Raw genomic sequence first — 13229 nt, forward strand, 5'->3', positions numbered from 1 at the left:
TCTGACTTACTTCACTTAGTGTGATAATCTCTAGGTCCATCCATGTTGCTACAAATGGCATTAAAAAAAAAATGCTCAATTTAAGTCAGCTTGTAAAGCTCCGGCAACTTCAGTCAAGACCAAAATATGAATAATCTGTAGAGGGACAGGAATATTAGTCTCTGGAATTACACCGTATAAACTTCTAAAATATGCAATTTATTCTCAGAATCTATTTGTCCAGGAGCCTCATAATCGACAACTGTAGTAAGAGTCTTAAGGGCGACCAACACAATATTTACAAGCAATTGGTGAGATTATGATTATTTATAATCACATCTTCCAAACACAGTGAGTAGGTAACACACTTATAAAAACAAACTGAAAGTAAAACACAAATGTGGGGATTCACTTTCAACTTATTTAGAAAGTATTTATTAAGAATCTACCGTGTGCCATGAATGTACTGGCTGCTAGAGATTTTGCAATTAATTTTAAACTAATTCGCTTACTGCAAGAAGGCGTGCACATGGTGATTAAGAGCAGCAGAAGCCGGGGCCACCTCTGGCTTAACTATTACCCCATCTTTTTGGTTTAGGTGGCTTTAGGCAAGCTTCAGTGTCCTCTTCCGGAAAAAGTAAATAATAACATGTAATTCCTAGTGTTATTGTGGGGTTTGAGGAGATAGTCGTATAATAAACACTCAGGAAATGGCAGTTCTTTTTACCACTCTTTTTTTTTTGCGGTATGCGGGCCCCTCACTGTTGTGGCCTCTCCCGCTGCGGAGCACAGGCTCCGGACGCGCAGGCTCAGCATCCATGGCTCACGGGCCCAGCCGCTCCGCGGCATGTGGGATCCCCCCGGACCGGGGCACGAACCCGCGTCCCCTGCATCGGCAGGCGGACTCTCAACCACTGCGCCACCAGGGAAGCCCTACCACTCTTTTTATTTACCCCTCCACTCCAGCACCTGGCGTGGTGTCTGCAGTTAAGGGTAGACAATAAGTGCTACTCAGTCAACGAATGAATGCACAAATAACAAATATTTTAATACACCACTCTATCTGTAAAAAAAAAAAAAAAGAATTACATTGTGAGCAGAACAGGTTATTCTCAAAGATACAATTTTAGTTACAATATTTAGTACATTCTAATGCTAAATACCTTTAAAAATATTTCTTTCTCCATTCTACTATTCAGTGAAGTCATAGATCTCACTTTTAGAGCGCTTCCTGAGTATTCGAACATTTTCCCATCAATTTTTTTTTCAGCAGAGTCTTCAGGGTGAGAATTATGGTAGGCTCCTTTTAAATTATACAAAATAGTTCCAGGAAATCCACAAATTCCTTAGAAATATGTGGATCTAGTGGGAAAAGTATTTCACATTTTTGAGAATTCCCAGGTGGGAATGGGCAACCAATGACATCGTATCTTGTTGAGATGAGCGTTTAAAGGACCATGGAGGATATATTCTTGTTAGAGAATTTTTCTTGTGCCAATTTGGGGGCTGGTATGGCGGTACGAAGGGGGAAATTCTTCCCCTTTCTAAGGTGAATAGTCCAAGTTCCAGATCCAAGTCTCTCCTAGGATCCCTTTCTGTTTGCTCCCCTCTCCCTGCCTCTACTTTCACTGCTCTGATGATTCTCTCCAGGGACAACATCTACAGTGTGTTGGTGGGAGTGTTGGAAGTGAGAAGTGACGTCTGGGAATGTGTGCCTTATTGCAAAACAGCATTGCTGAGATCCCACATCCTTTATTGCTTAAGCTTTGGTTATTTTAACATACTCATTACATTGACCTGGATCCTATTCCTTGCTCTTGATCATTCAAAAGGATATTGGGTTATAAAATTTGGAAACGTAAATAAAATCTAGGTACTGGAGAGCAGACTTGTTAATTAATCACTCTACCTGGTTCCATTAATCCAGTCCTGAGTGTGCTTAAGGAAATATACTTTAAAGTTTCCTTTAAAATAAATGCCATCTGTTCTAATTATACTTCCCTTCACATGCAAAATTCTTTTAAACCATTCTTTAGGTTGAGTTAGTACTTTGGGTGATGTTGGTACTTCCCATCTCTTGTCCTGTTGTGAAACTTAAGCCCAGCTACTGAATTGTACAAGAGAAGAATTAGGCATTTGCTTTGTTCTCTTTCCTAGCTCTGTTTTTCACTCTCAGCACACCTACTCTTACCCACAAATCCAAGGCTACAGTCTTTCTCTCCAAAACATATTTCTGCCCACGAAGTACCCAGTGGTTTATTTCCACAGCTCTGATTCATCTTGACAGTCACATGCTTCCAACAGGTGGGCAGTCACCTGGAGACACTTTTCTTTAATAATACATATGTTTCATGATGGTGCTATATATCGCCCTCATTTTCCAGATATACGACACGACAGACAGAATTCCAGTTTTTTGTCCTATCCCCTTACGGTATTTATACCTTTTGTCCCCCATGTTTCTTATCATGTGTCTTAGCAATCATTTTTTAGTTTTTCTAACCTTCTCAATGTTCTTCCAGACATTTGATTGCCTCTGTGGGGTTCTTTCTCTCTTCTGTTTGTAATATAGTAATATGTTGTTCTGGTAATATATTAGTCAAAGATGATTTCTGAGGGGGTGTATCAGTAAAGTAAATAATGGACCATGAAACCCGCAGTGAAAAATGTGGAAGTTACGGGAAGAAAACTAATCAAGCAGAAGTAAGCTGGCTCGAGGCTGGGTTTAGGGCGGGCTGGGTTTAGATAGGGGAGTGTCTTTGAGCTCCCTTTCTCTGTTGCATCTTTATTCGTTCCTCGCTAGCTGCAGCATCCTTCAGCCTCTCAGAAGCTCAGTATTTTCAGGTCTCCCAGTTTCCAGTCGGGAAGAAAAGCAACCGTGGAGAACAACCTTTGAGGTGTCAGCCACGCTCACCGTCTCTGCCTGTCTTAGATCTGACCCCCTCTTCCACAGGGTGGCTACCCGGGAGCCATTATTAGCTTAGATGGCCCACCCTTAGCCATGGTTGATTGGATCAGGAGAGACCATCGAATCCAAACTGCCAGTCAGATTCCTTCTCCACAGATCCTGATTCATTTGAAAGCTTCAAGTTTGATTCAAAACTCTCCCCCTCCTCTCAGCACACATGAGGCTCACGGCCTGCTGACTTGTGTGTGGATTTGTGTGTTTGTGCATGTGAGTGAGGGAGGGGCATGCACTGTTCTCTAACAGAAGCCCACCTTCATCCCTGGTGGACCCTTCCAGTGCGTGGAGCGGGAGGAGAGAAAGGGAAACGTTGTTTCCCGAGGTGAAGGCATCATCTGCACTCCAGGTGGAGCTTGTTGTCTCTGAGAGACATAGGTGGAGGCTCTTAAGGAATTCAAGCCCAAACCCAGGAAGAAGGCTCTGAGAGATCTGGTGACTCCAGGTCTGAAGCCTCCCCACCCCCCACCACATTCCTCTGCACCCAGAGCCCCTCTGCTTCGTGCCTTGGTGGTCCTTGACAAACCTGCCACCTCCAATCTTACACCTTCCATGGTCCCAACTATGGGGTCTTAGGAGGAGGTGACTGGGCTCATGCTCTACCCGTGAGGAACTGGAAACTTGGGGGGTTGTCCATTGGCCCCTCTCCTTCTGATCATGCCATCACACTGTGGACCTCAATGCTCATTCCCTGCTGGTGCTTGAGATAGATCAGCAAGACCAGTGCTCACCAGTCATGCAACCAGGACCCAAGATGGCAGGCTTCTCTTTCTCCCAGACACACACGAACTTGGAGTGGTTCTTTTGAGTTCCCTTCCCTCAGCTTTGTAGAGGAGGCCAATCCTGAGACCAAAGTCTCTTATCAAACCTTGTCTTTTCCTCCAAAAGGAGAAGTCCTCCTCTTTGATCTCATGATAGGACCTGGCAAACCAGCCTAGTCTCTCCAGCCCCTGCGAGTACAGTTGTACCAGGAATACAACTGGTCCCTCTTTATTTCAGCTCCAAGCATTTCATGATTTTTCTTAATACAGCACTGACTCTGCTGTGCTCCCCAAATTATTCTGCTAACATGAGTGCCAGGACGATCTCTCCATCTGAAACTCACACCCTCCTGCTACTATAACTCAAGGAGGTTTCCGTTACCCGCAAGCAGAGTCTTATTCATATATTTGTAACTTTTCCCAACGACATACATTTGGTAAGGTTATTGGCTAAAGAAGTCAATGTGGGTCCCAAAGGAATGACTTTTCCTGGGATGCTTCAAATCCCACCAGGTTAGTGCCTTATGTGAGACTTGTCCTCCAGAGAAAGTGGATAGTTTCGTGATTTTCCTCCAGCAGAGCTTAGCAGCTTGCATGTAAGAATAGGCAAAGTGTGCAGTGGGGCTGCTCCCAGGCTGAGCTTTTTAGGGAGCACATGGCAAAGAAGAAGTGAATGAGGAAAGGAAAGTGCTGGTGGGAAAGTGGTTAAAACGATGAGCCATGAGGCCCAGGCTGTGGAGCACGGAGCGGTCTTACACCTTGGCTGCTCATTGGAATCCGTTGGGGAGACTTTCACACTAATAATGGTTGAGTCCCTCCCCCAGAGCATCTGATGTCATTGATTAAGGCAGACTAGTCATCCTGAGCCGCACAAACTGCCCAGCTGATTCTAATATTTAGCCGAGGTTGCAAAACACAGCTGTATGTAAGGAAAAGAAGTGACGTTAGATGGACGCTGGTAGAACGTTCAAGATCCTGGAGATCCTGGATGTAGTCGGCTCGACTGAGACCTGGATTCAAGAGGGAGGCTGCTCAGAGCTCGGGAAGTCAGGATGGAAGGTAACGCCGAGTGCCAGGCGTGGCCGAGAGTGGTTCTGCTGAAGGGACCCGTGAGGGTGGCGAAGTGTCTGGTCAGATGGGGCTGCTGGCAGGGTCACCTTCGTGCATGGCTGTCATTTCCTGGGAGACTGATTGGAGGCTGAGGTTGCAGAGAAAGAGCCCATGAGGAGGTGCTGAAGCCCTTGCTGACTATGGTGGAGGGACCTGGGGTCGGAGATTGAAGGAACAAGGATGGGAAGAGGGTGGGGGGTTGGAGGACATGAACCTCAGAAGAGAAGAGAGTTTTCCGGGGGTGGGGGAGTGACACTTGGAAGTTGTGGTGGATCATTTAGAGGAGCTGTAAGTACCCCCTTCCCCTGCAGGGAGTCTGGGAGAAGGTAGGTGTATAGGAAAACTCAGTTTCACACATGTGAGTCTGTCTTTCCTCCGTGTCTCCTTTACTCCTCACACAAAACCCTTCACTTCTGGTCGCCAAATGTGTGGAGGCTTTTCTCCACACCATCCAATTCTCTGTGCACCGGGTGGGGATGGGGTGAGTCCTACGATTTAACTCAATCCTGACACTGCCTACCTAGAGAGAGTGTCAGATCCCACAGGGTATGGGTTCTGTCCTACAAGACTGTCCCCATCCTCGCCTTCAGACGCCACTCGCAAGTCCAGGTTGTCACCTGTGCTTTTGATGGCTTGGCTGTAAATCAGAGGTTGCCATGACTCCCCCTCCTTGGGTTTGATTAATTTGCAAGTATGGCTCACAAAACTCAGGGAAACATGTTTACCGGCATATTAAAGGATATGATAAAGGATACAGATGAACAGCCAGATGAAGAGATACGTAGGGTGAGGTCTGGGGGGGTCCTGAGTGCGGGAGCTTCTGTCCCTGAGGAGTTGGGACACGTCACCCTCCGGGTGTGGATGTGTTTACCAAGCTCTCCGAGCCCCCTTCTATTGGGATTTTATGGAGGCTTCCTCATGTAGGCATGGTTAGTTATTATTTTTCTTTAATAAATTTATTTATTTATTTTTGGCTGCGTTGGGTCTTCGTTGCTGTGCGAGGGCTTTCTCTAGTTGCGGCGAGCGGGGGCTACTCTTCGTTGCGGTGCTGCGGGCTTCTCACTTGGTGGCTTCTCTTGTTGCGGAGCACGGGCTCCAGGCGCGCGGACTTCAGTAGTTGTGGCACATGGGCTCAGTAGTTGTGCTCGCAGGCTCTAGAGCGCAGGCTCAGTAGTTGTGGCACACAGGCTTTGTTGCTCCGCGGCACGTGGGATCTTCCCGGACCAGGGCTTGAACCCGTGTCCGCTGAATTGGCAGGCGGATTCTTAACCACTGTGCCACCAGGGAAGCCCGGCATGGTTAGTTATTAACTCCGTTTCCAGCCCCTCCCCCGTCCCTGGAGAATGGAGAATGGGGCTGAAAATTCCAAGCTTCTAATCATGGCTTGGTCTTTCTGGTGACCATCCCCCATCCAGAGTTGTCTCAATAGAATAAAAGATGCTCCCAGTACTCTTTTCACTTAGAAAATGACAGGGTTTCAGGAGCTCTGTTCCAGGAACCGGGGCCAGAGACCAATACATATTTTCTATTATCTCCCCATAGGGAAATGAGCGGTGTGCCCTAGACAGAGCTGTAGCACAAGCGAGGTTGGAAAAGAGCCTGATTCTTCAATATTACTGAGGTTTGGTCTCCAGATGGTTGGGCATTTCTTGTAAAATTTTTCAGTATTGAATGAATAGATTGTTTAGGATCCATGTTAGCTTGTGCTGTTCAGGGGTCACAAATTGGTGAATTCCAGCTCATTTAGTTCAGACCACACCAGAGTTTGGGGGAAAAATGGAACCTGAATGTCTTTGTGTGGAGCCTGCTGTCTTCAGTTTACCCCAGGCCCCACCTTTGGCCCCCAGATGCAGCTGCTTCCTACATTCACACTACCTACTCGGCCCCAAGACTTTTGTTTCCTTAATTTCTTTTATTATGAAAAATTCCAGAATATAAAAGTAAAGAGAATGGTATAATGAATCCCCATATACTGTCACCCAGACCTGAAGATTTTTGATGTTGGGACCCCTGGGGAGATGAGAAGAGCAGGACAGTCCACTTCTTTGCAAAAGCTTTCCCTCTGGTGCTGCGTCACTTTCCCCCCATCCTGACTTACTGGTTGTTATTTGTATTTCCACTGAAGCCTTTCCACATAATTATTCATACGTACTTGTTGAGCCACTTGTGTGTGCCAGGCCCCTGTGTAGGCACTGGAGCTAGAGCAGAGAGCAAAACAAACAAGGTCCCTGTCCTCAGAGGACTTACAGCACAGGGTGGAGGAGAAAGACAGTACAGTCAGTCAAGCAATCAACGGGTCATGTGAAGTGCTATGAAGGACAAAAGCAAGGCCATTTGACAGAGCATCTAGCCAAGGTGTAGGGGATGGCAGGACTGGGGTGGGTGGAACACTTAAGGTATTCAGGAGGGCATCCCTGAAAGGGTGGCATTTGATCCAAGACATGAATGACAAGAAGGTACCGACATGTGAGAATCTGAAAGGTACCACACTCCAGGCAAAGGGGACAGCCAGTGCAAAGGTCCTGAGGTAGGAACGAGCTTAAGGGCTGTTCGAAGGACAGAAAGAGGTGAGCAGGATGCAGATATTTCTCAGGGCTTCCTTGGGGTATCTTAGCCCTCCCTAATGCTGGGTTAAGTGGCTTTTCTCTGTGCCTCTACAGTGCCCTCTGTGACATCTATTATAGCACTTAATTCCTTTAGTGAGGATTTGTCTGTCTCCCTCACTGGTCCAGGGGCTGACCGAAGGCAGGATGGTACCATTTTCATCTTCATATTTCCCAGAGCTTAGCTGTGTCTGGCTCACAGACGGTGCTCAATAAATATTTGAAGCAGCATAAATGTGTAATTTTTGGAGGAAAGAAGAAGATGGGAATCTGGGCCCCTGAGTTCAAGACTCAAATTTGGAAGTAACAAGCAAATCACAAAAATTTTCAGCTCCTAAAATTTTCCCTGCATGTCCGAAAGAGTACAATGAAGTAGTTTTGCAACTATTCAAGTTTCCTTCTTTCTATCAGGGGTCTCCCAAATGTGTATTTGTTTTCTCATTCATCAGATATTTATTGAGCTCTTACTACATCCAAGGCATTATTCTAGGCACGTGGGTATGAAAGCGAATAAAGCCAAGTCTCTGCCCTTGTGGAGCTTGTATTCTAGTTTGTGGGGAGGAAGTGAAAAACAAATATTTTTTGACCAAAAAATGTATGGCAAGTGGTAACAATTGTTATCGAGAAAAATAAACAGAGTAAGGGGGATAGAGAGTGTAGAGGAGGGTGCACTGATACACGGGGTGGTGAGGGAAAATGAGTCTGTTTTGGGTCCTCTGGGAATCAGATGCCAATAAGGACATAGAATTGCAAGACTGGAGGGTGGGATGGGGTGGAAATGCTCATGAAAGTTAAAGGGGAGAGGGACCAGGAATGACAGGTAGAGCCTTCAGGCTGCAATGCAGGTCTGGCACCTGTGAAAGGGGAGGAGGAGATAGGACTGGGTAGGGGTTGAAACTGAGTTGTGATGAAGATCCAGAAATGCCTTGGTCCACCCGGTGGTGAGTTCTGGAGAGAATATTGTCCTCTGTGGTCCTTCATGCACAGTTGTCCTTTGTCAGGTCAACATGTCAGGCTTGTATACCCTTGCATTGCTCGGGCACCAGGTACAGGCTGGCCTAGGGAAGGTGTGACCTTCAAGAAAGAGGTTCTCTGCAGCTTTGACCTTGAAGGAGCTGGGCGCTGGGGTCATATAACCCACAGCTGGGCAGCCTGTCCTTCCAAGAAAGGGCATCTGAGAGGCGAAACTCAGTGTCTGTGACAGGAAGCAATTGGAAGTGACGAGGAGTGACATGATCTACTTAGTTTTTCAAAGAGTCATTCTTGATAGTCTGTGGAGATTAGATCGCAGGGAGCCTAAGGAGGAAGCAGAGAGACTGCTTAAGAAACTTATTGTGTGATAATCTAGGTGAGAGATGATGGTGGCTTGGTCCAGGGAGGTGATGGTAGGAAGGTTGTGAAAAGCCGATATATTTTGAAGGTAGGTCTGACAGGCTTTATTGATGGACTGAAAGTGGGCGTGAGAGGAAGAGAGGAGTCAAGGATTTGGGCTTGAGCAAAATCTTAGAATCTGGAGCCGCCATGTTCTAAGATGGAAAATGCTGTGGGAGGAGCATGTTTAGGGGGACAAGAGAAGCTCAGGACCTTGTCTTCAGACAATGGCTGCTCCTAGGACATGGAGGGCTCTGGGGAATGTTTTTATGGGATATCTGTCTATATAAGCAATTTTATTTTAAAAAGGTATCCAATCTAAAATGTATTTAAAAATTCATGGGCTCACGTGAGATGTGGTGATCTGCCATGTGGTTTAGAAGAGTGCGTTGGAAAGTGGTACTTCTGTGAAGATGCTCATCTCTCCCGACTGAGGAATAGGAAGCATCTCTTCTTATTCTTTCTTGGCAAATGAACTACTTTCATATCTTCCACTGAGAGAAGAAGATAGCGATGCTGTCTATTCTTCCTCTCAATGCCATGGCTTTTTGGAAACTGTTTGTATTGAAACGATAAGATCTTGTTTCTGTAGCTCCCTCGTCCCACTGATTTAGTGCTGGTTACATCAGGACTCCCGGCACCACGTCATCCACAGTGTGGCCTGTGAACACTGGCTTCTGCGACTCTCAGAGGTGACTGCTGTGCTTCATGGACGGTGACCACAGTGCCTGTCTTATGTGGGAACCTTGAATGACTGTTCCTTTTGTGGCAAATTTACTGTTGGGAATCTTACAGTGTGAACGTAGAGGAGCGCATCTTCCAACACCGTGCCTTCCTAGGACACGATGTCTCCGTGTTGACTCTGCGCCACTTTCCACACAACTCCACAGGAGGCAGTGCTGGAAGAGAGGGGTCATTCACTCAGGGATGTCCATCCCTCGTCTTGCACTACTTCATACCAACCCGGGAGGCCAGGACGGGGCCATATCCATCAGAGGCCAGGGGCCATGGACAGGCATAGCCTGCTGGCCTTGTGGAGCAGTGTCTGGAAGTTCCTCAGGATCTGAGGCATGGCTACCCCTGGAGGAGCCTGTGGAGGGGTGGGGTGACCACTGGGTGGCAGTGGTGGCGGGGGAGGGAGTAGCCATGTTTGAGGAAGGGTGCTCAGGGTAAAGAGCACCTGTCGGTACCCCTGCTGTCCCCCTGGGCTGTGTCCCCTCACCACCACCACCACTACCACCGCCTACCCTGTGCTGAGGCTGGAACCCGCATAGGTGAGGACTAACATGGGCCTCCATAGGCTGCTCAAAGCAAGGGCCGACGGTGGACCTTTGGCGGCCCAGAGCCCGGAACTTGTCCTGTGTCTGAGAAGAGTCACACACAGTCTGCACTGTACTGGGCAGCCCAATCTCACCGGATTCCGGGACAGAGATACTGTACCCAGCAGCAGGAGCTCTCCTGTCACCATTTGCCCCTCCTGGAACCGGGGCCAACAAGAGGCCCAGGGCTCCTTGGGGCCCTTGGTCAATGCCAGACTGGGGTGGAAGTGGGAGACGTGGGAAAGAGGTGTATAATGTCACTGAGCACCTAGAAGGGAAGAAACCGGGACTGGGTCCCATGCTGACCTGTCCAGGCTGGGGGCACCCCTCCCGGATGGCATAGCTGGCCCTGAGCAGTCCTAGCCACTACAGAGGGACTTAGACAATTTTGAGGAAGGCGTCTCTGGTGACCAGAACCCACACAGACCAGGTCCCAATTTGGGGAACCCTGCCTGGACAACCACGGGAAGGCACACAGGGCCTGAACCCCAGGGTCCAGGGCAGCGACTGGCTTGGGTCTAAAGGTCAGGCTGATGTCAAGTGCATGTTCCTGGGGGTGGTCCATGCTGGAGATACAAATCTGGGGATCATCAGGCTTCTGGGAATGGCCTTATGGAAGGAAAAAGTTCTGAGGCCTCTATCCCAAACTCCATCATCTTACCATAAAATGTAAGAAGACAGTCCTCTCCTTCCTAGGGAGATGAAGACCTCTAAACAAGAATTACCCACATGGTGGTTTCTAGAACTTCCATAGCTTATGCTTACGCAAACCTACAAAGACCTCTGAGTCCTGAAAACAGAAACAGTTCATAATATGAAAAACCACAGGCCTGAACCTCCCTAGGAAGCAGTACCTGTGGGGAAGAATGACATTTTCATTCCCAGTGCCAGGCTGAGTGCAGGCTCATAAAACTTTTCCTGCTCTCTGAACGGTGTTATTTGTTTTAGTCTGCCGTCTATTTAGTCAGGGGAATAATTAATTAACAACGAAGCCTGCTGTAAACACACCACAAGTGGCACTCAGTAAATATTTGTTGACAGTGATGAGGCTGTTGCTAACGTATACCATCAAATTAGAAACATAAAATTGTGGAGCTCTTTAAGCATGGTATTAGAGATGTGTCACCTTACAGATGAGAAAATTGAAGCTCAGAGAAGCAGAGTAATATATCCAATGTAGCATAGTGAGGTAGAGGCAAAGCTAGGACTTGCACCCCAAATACCTGATTCTAAATTTATTCATTGCTTTTTCTACTACATCACATGAGTGTTTTGCAATGTAGTGTTCTGCACAATTCATGTGTTGAGACATTAACCTTTCCAGAGAACAGTAAAATCTCATTAAGTCAAAATAATTGGAAGGATGGCCAGGCTGAATTGGGGGAAAAGTTTGAACTATTTTCAAAGATATTCAGCCTTTTCCTTTCAAGGCCATGTAGTAAACTAGAACAAATAACCACAAAATGGGGCCAAATAGAGGTCTCACTGAACCTGCTTGAAGGAACAAACAGGAATCATTTTCAAATGGTACATGAACAGCTTGCAAATAAGTGATGACTGCTAAAAATATGTTAGGCATTTGGAGAAATAAATTTTTGTTAAAAGTACTCTAAATATTTCCCTTGAAAATGTAATTCATGTAAAAATTTACATAGGGAATGTTCACAAATCTGTCGCTCAAACCATGTGATAAAATGATTGTGCGTTTGGGCTTCCCTGGTGGCGCAGTGGTTGAGAATCCGCCTGCCGATACAGGGGATACGGGTTCGTGCCCTGGTCCAGGAGGATCCCACATGCTGCGGAGCGGCTGGGCCCGTGAGCCATGGCCGCTGAGCCTGTGCGTCCGGAGCCTGTGCTCCGCAACGGGAGAGGCCACAACAGTGAGAGGCCCGCATACCACAAAAAAAAACCAAACAAAAACAAAAAACAAACAAAATAAATGATTGTGTGTTTGATATAGTGGCATATAAATTAACCTCTTCTGTTTGGCTGTACTGGAATGGTTTGGCATTATTTCTGTAGCTCACAGCAGCACAAATTATGGCATCTGTCCCTCTCACTTTCCATCTCCTTAATTTTTCATCTATCCAAGGCCAACAGAGCCTCCAGCTGCTTGAAAACTGGAAGCATTTTCTGGCTCTTCCTTTCCGTCACCACACTCCCACCAATTTTGGCCGAATGACCCTGCCCTTTCTGTCACCATCTGTGAGAAGTCATTGTATTTGGCTGCCTTTCTGTCGTTTTCTGTTCAAACTAAATATTCATTTGTTCCTGAAGATGTTTAGAAACACTGGGCCTGGTTATCCCAAACTCTGTGGTTTAACACACTCTCAGACTATTCCTGAAGCACTTCCCAGGACTCCTCTATTTTTCTCTCTTCAAATTGACTCCTTCCTCCTCGACTGTGTAAGAATCAGAATTGTCTACCTGGCACGTAACACACGGAAGGTTCCAGATTGGCTGAGTGGATGTTACTGACTAACAGGGAGGCCGTTTGGGAAAACAGTCTGTATAATGTTCTCAGCCAGCCATTGTGCTCAAAACTGGGGAAAATGATCTCTGGAGGAAGAAAAAAAGAGGATCCGGTTGGAGAGAGATAAGGCTTTCCTCGCTGGGTGGGTTGTCCAGGATGTGATTCAAAGATCCATGTATCTTAGGGAAAAACTGATCAAAACAAATAAAGAGAGCTACAGCTGTTTCTGCCGTTTAATGTTACAGTTTGTTCTGATGAAATAGCTTGAGTTCAAAGAAAAATAGAACTCCTCCTGCATTCCCAGCTGGTGCTTTGCTGCCCCCCTCTGGAGAAATTGGGAACTGAAGTTTTTGATCCCTTCCTGTCCGGTTCTGTCTCCGTTATAGGTCTGCATTGGCTTGGCTCCCTTACTCAAAGGCGCTTTGCTACAGTGTGAATAAGTATCAGGTCATAAACTGCAAGCAGTTTACTCAGTGAGTTTACATCGACTCTGAGGAATGCAGGGATCTCTATTTCCTGGCAGGAGGATGAACTCCATAGTTTTGTGAACCATCTGTCCTGGTTCCATTCTCCTTCTACCAAGAATCCAAGCTAAAGCCATCTTTCCTGGTAGCCTTGGACTAATAAGAAATTCTTCCTGACTTGACATCC

Source organism: Leucopleurus acutus (assembly GCF_964270905.1).
Source record: "Leucopleurus acutus genome assembly, chromosome: 3".
Lineage (NCBI taxonomy): Eukaryota > Metazoa > Chordata > Mammalia > Artiodactyla > Delphinidae > Leucopleurus > Leucopleurus acutus.